Source organism: Penaeus monodon, chromosome 21, assembly GCF_015228065.2.
Source record: "Penaeus monodon isolate SGIC_2016 chromosome 21, NSTDA_Pmon_1, whole genome shotgun sequence".
Lineage (NCBI taxonomy): Eukaryota > Metazoa > Arthropoda > Malacostraca > Decapoda > Penaeidae > Penaeus > Penaeus monodon.
The window spans coordinates 4,034,875-4,035,186 of record NC_051406.1 but is presented as its reverse complement, the minus strand read 5'-3'; positions in this window follow the sequence as shown (position 1 = coordinate 4,035,186).

Here is a 312-nt window from a genome sequence, read left to right as displayed (position 1 = left end):
TACAAATGGCTATAAAATGTATTTGAACATTAATATAAATCCTTCAGTCATATACGAAATCAGCAAAAATCACAACAGGACGGAGGTAAGAAAAGCAAATGAATGAAGAACAAACCTGCTTCGGACCACTGAATGAAACACTGAATAAAACATTTTCTGCCTTGTCCTTCACGCCCGTGGGTATCCCGGGAGTGAAGAGGGAAGGACCATGGCTGTGGGCGTGTGAGGGAAAGCCCATGGCTGTGGGCGTGTGAGTCAACTGCGCTAATTCTCAGAAATAAACAAGAAGTGTTTGTTCTTGGTTTGAGATTT